General features: G+C 40.0%; 1 protein-coding gene across 1 annotated transcript in view; it reads left to right on the top strand.

The window, feature by feature from the left end:
- Nucleotides 1-7,549: 7,549 nt before the first annotated feature.
- Nucleotides 7,550-9,237, top strand: part of LOC139718479 (7-dehydrocholesterol reductase-like) — a 42,229-nt gene continuing 40,541 nt past the window's right edge. Inside the window, exon 1 of the mRNA XM_071629953.1 lies at nt 7,550-7,778. The gene's annotated coding sequence lies outside the window, so the exon portion shown is untranslated. The remainder of the gene's footprint in view (nt 7,779-9,237) is intronic.

The raw sequence follows: 9,237 nt of genomic DNA, 5'->3' as shown, positions 1-9,237 counted from the left end.
AAAACGGTGCAACATACTGTGACGAAAAGAGCGCCCTCTATGGGGAGAATGCACAATGAACATGCATCCACTGACTCTCACGGACTGCTGATTAGATTACTGTTTTGTGAACCGAGATTGCATAAAATCTATTTAATGTTTAATGACTTGCGCGTCGACGTGACGTTCACCTTGCCCACACTAGAATACTTTTACTCGATGTATCAGTATCAGTGGTTTTTTTTTCATGAATGGACACAAATACATGCGTAGTAGGTTGCTGTAACAAGAAAGTCTTTGCTCTCAGAAATGCTAATGAGAGAATAAAATCTATTTGTCTATCATTGTAAACTTACATTTTTAACTGTGATTCATTTCATTGCCATAACTGTGAAGTACATGTATATGAAATTTCCGATAATTCTCAATAATCTTTCAGTAACTATACAGCCTTCCTTCTTGATGTATGGTTATTGTTTCACTGGTGTTCGTGGTGAGACGGATTTTAAAAGAGGTCTCATTTTTGAAAGTCCAGGAGAAATACCAGTATGCTAAGAGAAAATGATTCGTAATGACTTTTCCGGACATTGGTCATTAATTCCTACGCAGAATTATCACATGTCACGTGAGTTGATTACCAAGATTGTGAGGATAAAGTTATGTGATTGACATATATGAGGTGAAGTGATAAAACTATTGGTAAACATTAGGAGAGCGGCAAGCATGGAATTTACTTTGTACTTCCAGCTACATTGTAATTGAGTATGACAAGGCTCAACGAGCTTGTCTCTTAACAGGACGTTTCATTGTCGATAGCATATTTTTTTTTTTCAAACAATTAAACAGAAATTACACACGTGCTGATACTTTTCTTTCCGACTTTCAACTGTATGTTCAAATATTTTCTATTACATTGATTTCTTGCAATTATTGTACATACATTTGCAGTTATTTGAAGAAAAAAAAGCTTTGAAATAAAAATTTGAATTAGACTGAATGCAGATTGTTGTACATCGTACTGGCACGTATTTCCTGTAGGTATTTGCTTGTACATGTATAATATATGCCATTTGATGTTGCTCTGTTGCTGTTCTTTAAGACATGTGATCTCTGTTTAACACGGCCACAAATTTACGTACATGATACATGTACTTGTAAAATGAACAAACACGGATATTATCGCAGCATTGCTGTAAGTCGTGTGAAGTTTGATGTATATTAAAGTTGGAGCTCCATTTTTGTTATCTTGCTCTTTCTGTCTCAGCGAGACGCAACTAGTGATAGAGGATTTAATTAAGCAACAAAACCTGAAGAATGTGATAAACGTACGATACACTGAAAATACATACATGTATTGTTAATTGGGTGACATTAAGTGGCAAATATGAAAGTACATCGTGCCGATATGAGCATACTGAAGAAATATTGGGAGTTGTATAGAAATTGGCGCGAGGGTGTACAGGGTACGCACTTCCCCCTTTCTCCAGCTTCCATCTCTGTCCCCTCTATCTCTCTCTTAAACAAGGTTGGAATCATTTAATTCTTGTTGAGTAGGCCTATGGACGGAATAGTCTCACTGGCCCTTCCTATTTCAGTGGTTAGATACGCCCCTCGCTTACCCATGGAGAGAGTGTATGGGAGTTCGCAGTGGCGGATCCAGAGGGGGGCGCAACCGGCGCACGCCCCCCTTTATTTCTCGTTAAAAACAAAAGAAATAAAAAGAAAAAAATGAAATGAAACCCGGAAGTGGCACCAGAAATATTAGTCACGCCCCCCCCCCCTTTACAGAATTCCTGGATCCGCCCCTGGTTCGTACATTTTCAGCCTGTAGGGCTATAGTTGGTTGTCTTACCCATGTTTACTCGACAGTGCTCAACTCATCAAGAATAATTATACAGACTGTACATGTACACGTGTACATAATGACTGATACGACGTAAATTATTTCTCCCTGTTCTCTTATGAACGTTCGGGCTCATTTGTTTGTTTGTTTGTTTGTTTGTTTTTTGTTCTTTTCTTTATTGTATAGTGATGATTTTGCACGCTTTTTCTCAGATCTCCAGCATTTCTCCAGTATTTTGAGTGTGATTTTACAGTAGATGTGAACATTTATCAATTTGTTATAATCATAACTGTGTTATCATGACTGTGTGCTACAATTGAACCAAAGACATATGAAATTTTATTAAGTAAAATTAATTATTATGTACACTTAAACAAACAAAGAAGAAAAAAAATCTTATTTTGCAACAAATATCGCCGACGACATATAGGTTGTTGTATTTAAATGCACCCCACTCATTTTTTTTTTTTGTGGGGGGGGGGGGGGGGCGAGAGGGACAAATGAATAATGATAGTAATGTCGACAACGATGATGATAGTAATCATAACGATAATACATTGTACTAAATGATGCAATAGTAACGGTACTGATAAGAAAAATAATAGCAACCATCTGAGTTCAGACTGTCACTGCTATATTACATACATAATACTATAGTGCGTAATGTGCCTCCATAATACCACTGCTTTTGTACAAGGCCTACCGTAATCATCATCGTTATCTTAGCCAGTGTAGATTATGTTCGGTTTCCAAAACCTATACAGTGGACTCCCGTCGGTTATAACGAAGTCCTCGCTACCGGCAGTTTTCTTTCGTAAATCGCAATTTCGTTATAACCGAACAAAATACAGTGTACAATAAACAATGAAAATACATAGAGCAGATATTGTTGCGGCCTGAATTTTTACCTCGTTGTAACTGGAATTTCATCACAATCATGTTCGTTATACCGGCAGCATACTACATTGTATAGGCTTACATTATCTTTTCTAGGCTGTTTGTGCTATAACAGGGAGCCGCTAACGTGCTGCTTGGTACCTCATATCCCTTGCGAGTAATTACAAATGCCATACCAGAGCATGCAGAAGGTATAATCAAATCGAGTATAGATTTGGCATGAATGAATTTGGATTTCAGGGACCCTTTAAAACTTCACGAAATGATAATTTCAGTCACCCCTTGCACCACCCAACCTTGCCGAGAAAAGAGTGCTTTGTTGTCAATGGCACAAATCTGCCACATAGTCTTGGAAGTTCATGCGTTTTCATGATTTGACAGGACATCTGCCACTTAAAGGGATGGTACAGTTTTGGTTGGGATGGGGTTTCAGGTTTCAATCTTCTTTTGATGATAATTCTTTGAGATAATGAGAAACCTCTCGTGAAGTGTTAAAGGGCATTCAATTCTATAAGAGGAATTCAAAGTTTTATTTGATGAAAATTGGTTTTGGAATGGCTGAGATATCCAAAACAAAGGGATCCTAATAAAAGGTGGGACCCACCTTTTATTAGGATTGCTTTGTTTTACTTTGTTTTCGGATGTCTCAGCCATTTCAAAACCGATTTTCATCAAGTAAACTTTGAATAATTCCTCTTAGAATTGTATGCTTTTCATCATTTCATAAAGTGGCTACCAAGTGTTTTGCAAAAACGTTAAAAGTTGAATCCTCATCTCAGCCAATAATTGTTATACTATCCATCTAAGACCAGTCTCAAAACCTGAACAGAACTATGTCATTTTAATAAAGTTTTTAATCGTTGATGTCATCTCCAATGAGCTCGAGCAATTACCTTTTCCTACTCAAGCAATCACCTTTTCCGATATGTAAATTTCATTCTTTCCACGACCTGTTTATGTGCTGTCTGCTGCAGAAATTATCTTTTTTTGAAATAACATTATATACCGGTATATATAAGGACGGCACCAATGATTTCCAATGCATTTTTGGAGAAATATTTATTGTATGGTTAACATATCAAAAGAAAATTCTACAATAATGTGCCAATTTGAGAGAGAAATAGAAACTATGTTCTTTTGAAACGATATTTTGCAAGTCTAAGCATCAAATTGATATAATAAGCAACTGAATGGGTTCTTGCAAATTTTTCAACATTCACAATCAAACAACGAATATTGCATAATGACCTTATTGATAGGCTCTACGTTATGAAACTATGAAACTGAAAGTAACAATAGTACTACACTAAATCACAGAAATAATGGCGCATCTAAGACAACATAAACATCATTTGCAGCTTTCTTTTCCTGCGATGGAGGCACCAAAGTATCAAAAATTCAATAATTTCGCAAGTAGTACTTTAGGAGTAGCTGTTCCTACCGTAACGCCGCGGGGTCACCTCGCATGATACCAGTAATCAATCTACAGTCATCGTAGATGGCGTCCTAATGGCACAAAGAACAGTGTCTCGTTTCCTGTTATATGAAGAACGGCACTGACGAGGAAAAACGATCCCGAAAAACGATCCCGTAAAACCGCGTGCGATAGCAGTGGAATAGTGTCGGACAGAACATTACTTTACCCTCAAGTGGCGTATACAAGAATTCCTAGCCTGGAGAGCATGATTCATCCAAATCACAGATACCACACACTAACAGACACACAGCAGGGGCGGATCTAGCTTTTTTCCAAGGGGGGGGGGGGGGGGGTTTGAGGGGCTGAGCTGGGTATTGCGAGGGAGCGTAGCAACCAAGCCCGAGCGAGCGAAGCGAGCGAGGGGGGGGGGGGGAAGGGTGTGGGAGGGGGGTATCCCCCCTCCCACAGTAGGGAGATTTTTCATTTTTAGGGTTGCCAGCTTGCGATTTTAAGCATACTTACATGCTCTATTTTTTATCTTTTTTGCCGACCCTGGCTCCGCGGTCCCTGGGTTTGTGATGTCCCAATGGCGATGCAGAGCATCGTCCACAAGGCGATGTCTGTGAGCCGCGTGGAGCCGCGTGACGTCGCGCCGATTTTTTTTTTTTTTTTTTTTTTTTTTTTTTTAGCTATTTGAACCCCGTAAGTGATGCTTTCCTGGCATCTACTAACGTAATGGAGAACATAAAAAGCAGTCCATGATATTACATCTTATTAGAATAAGATCAAATAACAGTTTAAAACAGGCGCGCCGGAAGGAGTTTTGGATTGGGGGGGGGGGGGGGGGGCAAACATTGGAGGGGGCTCAAGATTAGACCATGCATATGTTACACAATATACACATACATACACACACACACGCACACACACACACACACACACACACATATATATATATATATATATATATATATATATATATATATATGTAAAGTGGCGTACGGTGGGTCGAAACATGGGGGGGAACCATAAAGTAATTTTGACGGTCTGTATAATATGCTTGTGCGTGTGTGCGTGAGCAATAATGGGACTACAATACATTACGGAATGTGATACATTCAACAACGCAGTCATTGAGGAACATTGTAAGTTTTCCTTACATGGATTATGGAATGACGGTGTGAAACGATCGACAAATTATATACTGTCAGCAACATAAGGTGAATGGCATAACAATAAAATGCGAGCGAGCGAAGCGAGCGAGCTTGAAAATTTTGATATTCTGCAGTTCCAAAACTGGAGTTTTGTAGCTATATATTTCGTTTTGGAAATAAATGGGAGCGCATCGGGCGGAAAATGCTGGCAATTATTGGCAGCAACATTAGGAGAATGGCATAACGATTCAATGCGAGCGAGCGAAGCGAGCAAGCTTGAAAATTTTGACATTCTACAGTCCCAAAAAGGGGTTTGTAGCTACAGTATATCTTTCACTTTGGAAATTAATGGGGCGGCGCATCGGGCGCAACTGCTGGCAATTACTGGCAGCAACATTAGGAGAATGGCATAACGATTCAATGCGAGCGAGCAAAGCGAGCGAGCTTGAGAATTTTGACCATTTTACAGTCCAAAAACTCCCGTTTGTAGCTGTATCTTTCGCTTTGGAAATTAAGGGGGGGGGGGGCATCGGGCGCAACTGCTGGCAATTACTGGCAGTAACGTTAGGAGAGTGGCAATATCCCCATAACGATTCAATGCGAGCGAGCGAGCTTGAAAATTTTGACATGTTACAGTCCAAAAACTCCCGTTTGTAGCTATATTTATCTTTCGCTTTGGAAATTAAGGGGTGGGGGCATCGGGCGCAACTACTGGCAATTACTGTCAGCAACATTAGGAGAATGGCATAACGATTCAATGCGAGCGAGCTTGAAAATTTTGACATTCTAGAGTCCAACAACTGCCGTCGTAGCTATGTTTTTCGCTTTAGAAATTAAGGGGGAGGCGCACCTGGCTCAACTGCTGGATGCGAGCGAGCGAAGCGAGCGAGCTTGAAAATTTTGACATTTTACAGTCCAAAAGCTGCCGTTTGTAGCTATATTTTCCCCTTTTATTCATATATATACATATTTATTTTATTTTCTTTGTTTATTCATTTATTTTTGGCAGCCCAAGGGGGGGGGGGGGGTTTAAACCCCCTAACCCCCCCCCCGTAGATCCGCCACTGCACAGCACAGCATGTCACTGCAGCCCAGCTAGACTGTCTGACACGCAGCATTCTTCGAAGACCCCCCCTTTTTTAATGAGAGACTATCAAGGAAAACGACGCACAAAATAATATACGATGTGTATCTCTTCAAATTAAAATCTCCATAGGCCTGTCCCTGTATAATGGTTGCTCCTACCCCGCAGGCAGCCACGAGTTGCCGAAAATTTTGCTTTCCCAACAGATTTAATGGCCACCGTAAGTTTAATTTTGTTGTTGCTGTTGTTTGAACAAATAAATTGAATTGAATTGAATTGAATTGAATTGTCCAGCCTCTGCGTCAATCAAGCGGAGTACCCAATAAAGTTGTACTTCATTATGCGGAGACTACTGTACTAGTTATACCCATTAACAGGCATCAACGATGGGTATGTACAAGACTAGTAGTTGAAGCAGGGAGGTGGACTGGTGGAAGAGAGCAAGGAGTTTCTAGACTGGCAGTAGGACCTAATCATAAGAAAGGCAGAGACACGCAGCAAGATGGAGTACAATGCATGAGGATGCTTATTAATTGTTCCTGGTCTTATCAAGGAGGTACTTGCTCAACTACCTCCTTGGTCTGCCCATGAAGTTTAGGTTCATGGTCACACCAGTTTGTGATAAGAGTGTCAGTGTAAAAGGTGTCAAAGTACGGGACGCCCGTAATTTGACCCTAGTAGGGATTAGGGTGACGGTTATAGGGTCGCGTGCCTGCCACGCGCGACGTAAGTGCATAATGAGAGTGCTTTGTGTGTAGGCACTTGCGGGTACTGAGTACCGTCGTATTGATCAATCCGCCACAATGTCCATACAGACCTACACACCAACACACACACACACACACACACACACACACACACACACACACACACACAGCGCACACTAATGTGTACAAGTGTATGTGAAAAAAAAAATTGTTAAAATTTTTGTACCAAAAAAAAAAGAAAAGAAAAGAAGAAAAGCACTGTGTGCGCGTAGCTCTCTGCCTGCGCTCTCTGATCTCAGCTGTGTCCGTGCACCGCACGAAAGCGTGAGGCAGGCATTAGGCGAGGCTGTTGAAGGGATGTGTGCACGGTCAGTGCAAGTGAAATCGGACGACACAGTAAAGCGACACCAAGGCTCGCCCTCAGCTAGCTAGCGCTGCTTACTCCCCTCCTCGCGGAAGACTGTGTGATGAGTCTCACATCTCCGTTGTTAGTAGACAAACAATCGGGCGTGTTGTTTGTCTTTGTGATGCGGCGGCGATGATGCCCTAACCCATCCCCTCCCCCATCACCTCAGCTTTTTCTGAAGAAATATACAGACAGGAGACTTAACGAATCTGGATTTTTTTTCCTGCCTTCTGGAGTTTGGATATTTACCTTGAAGCCCCCATCTGCATTTAGATCATTCGAACGCTGACGGTGAGTAGATATCAATTGCATCCTAAGTAGCTCAATGCGACAATGGTAAAGACATTAAAAACGTTTCGATTAGTGCTGTATGACCTTGACCGAAAGATCGGTCTGTATCTGTCCGTCGGGGAATGTTCCGCGGAGACTGCGTCTGGCTTCACGGATCAGGACAGCGTTAATGGCAAAATATAAAAAGAGTCCTCCGGACAGACGGATCTTTCTGTCTATGTATGACCTTGATAATCGTGAAATCACCACTGGCACTGTGCACAGTTGTTGTCACCGTCTAATTTCGAGAAAAATCAACCGTATTTAAAGGAAGGAATGTGTAAATCACGGTACATTTTAGGTCAAGTGAGCTATCAAAGGTTGAGCAAAATAAGGAATTGATTACCTGTTAAAAATAGACTGTGTGAGTATGACTTGGATTTGCCCAGATAGGCCTAGATCTAACTGTTAGATCTAAGTTAAAATAAGATTCATAGTGATAGATTCTAACGTTAGTAGAATTTATTGCTAACGGTACGCGGATACTGGCGTATGGGACTAACTTGTTCTGTCATAGATCAATATTTTTACAGAAGATTACTCAGTGTCAGGAGATGCACATTTTGATTGTAGCATAATCCCAAACAAACAAATAATAAATCCTAGAGAGAGGAGAGCCAGTAGGATACAAAATAGGTATTTCTAGTCTAGATCAAGAATCGATGTTTTGATGCTAGTAAATTGTGATTTACTTGACTCTTTCATTTCTAACTGATTATTAATTTGTTGCTTAAAATTCAATGAGAATGAATAAATGATACGGTAGATGGTTATGACTTTTTTGGGTTATTGCGTGTCCATCTACGACGTACGAGTACATCAAACACAAAGCAGTTTACTAGTACTTCACAACCAACACATCTTGCTTGTGTGGACCGTTTTCCTTTTGAGTACGGTAACAACAAAAATACAATCAGTTCAGTCGGATAACATGCTTCTCCCGTTCCGGGTAAGTAGTATCATCAATTAGGCTATTTGATTATTGCTAAAGTATATTATGTAATGTAAATTATTGTAGAGTTTTGTAGTTATGTTGAATACAATATTACGTTTTGGTATAATTATGATACATGTAAGGCGCTTAGAAACTGTGTTATTAAGCGCGATATAAATGTCTGTTATTATTATATGTGAAAAAAAATTTCATAGATAGTGAAAAGGTCCATCAGAATAGTGATTTTTGTTTTGTTTTGTTTGTAAATCAAATATTATAGATCTACCTGACATTTCCACATGATCTAATTTACTTTCTCAAAAAAAAAAAACAACCCAACAACAAACAAAACAACAACAAACCATTGCCCCTTGAAAAAATGATTATAAATCCTCCCATTGAAGTAAAAATGTGAAATGAGCGACGAGAGGACGAGACGGACAATAAACAACGAGAAAACAAAATTGAGGGGAACAGCGGAGGAAG

Source organism: Diadema antillarum, unplaced genomic scaffold, assembly GCF_040938485.1.
Source record: "Diadema antillarum isolate AM-2024a unplaced genomic scaffold, OU_Dant_1.0 scf00000095, whole genome shotgun sequence".
Classification (NCBI taxonomy): Eukaryota; Metazoa; Echinodermata; class Echinoidea; order Diadematoida; family Diadematidae; genus Diadema; species Diadema antillarum.
The sequence above is the reverse complement of the archived record's forward strand: the minus strand, read 5'-3'. Positions and strand labels throughout refer to the sequence as shown.